This window comes from Bison bison, unplaced genomic scaffold (assembly GCF_000754665.1).
Source record: "Bison bison bison isolate TAMUID 2011002044 unplaced genomic scaffold, Bison_UMD1.0 scf7180017864533, whole genome shotgun sequence".
Lineage (NCBI taxonomy): Eukaryota > Metazoa > Chordata > Mammalia > Artiodactyla > Bovidae > Bison > Bison bison.
The window spans coordinates 16,797,343-16,797,960 of record NW_011495082.1 but is presented as its reverse complement, the minus strand read 5'-3'; positions in this window follow the sequence as shown (position 1 = coordinate 16,797,960).

The window sequence follows — 618 nt, the reverse complement described above, 5'->3', positions numbered from 1 at the left end:
CTCAAGAGTCTTCTCCAACACCACAGTTCAAAAGCATCAATTCTTCGGCGCTCAGCTTTCTTCACAGTCCAACTCTCACATCTGTCCATGACTACTGGAAAAACCAAAGCTTTGACTAGATGGATCTTTGTTGAAATCTAGATACAGTCAATAAATACATTAAAAGAAGTTCAACATTATTAATAGCCAGAAAAAAATGCAAATTAGAACCATTATTAAAGATGATTTAAAGACAAGATTGGGATAGTTTAAAATACTGACATGGATGAGGACAGACAATACAATTATACATTATTGGTGAGTCTATAAATTGATCTAGCTATTTTGGAAAAACAATTTAGTATTATATAACAAAGCTGAAGATGCGCAGGCCTACAGTCCAGTAATTTTGCATCAGGAGCTGCGTTCAAGGAGGAATATTTGCAATAGCAAAACACTGGAAACAACAAGTATCTATCAACAGAATGAATAAGTGGATTGTGGCATACTCATACAATGAAATACTTCATAGCAGTGAAAATGAACAAATTACAGGCTAACATAAAAAAGCATGGAGGAAGTCAGGAACACAACATGGAGCAGAAAAATCAATGTGAAAAAGAAAGAGAGACATGGGTA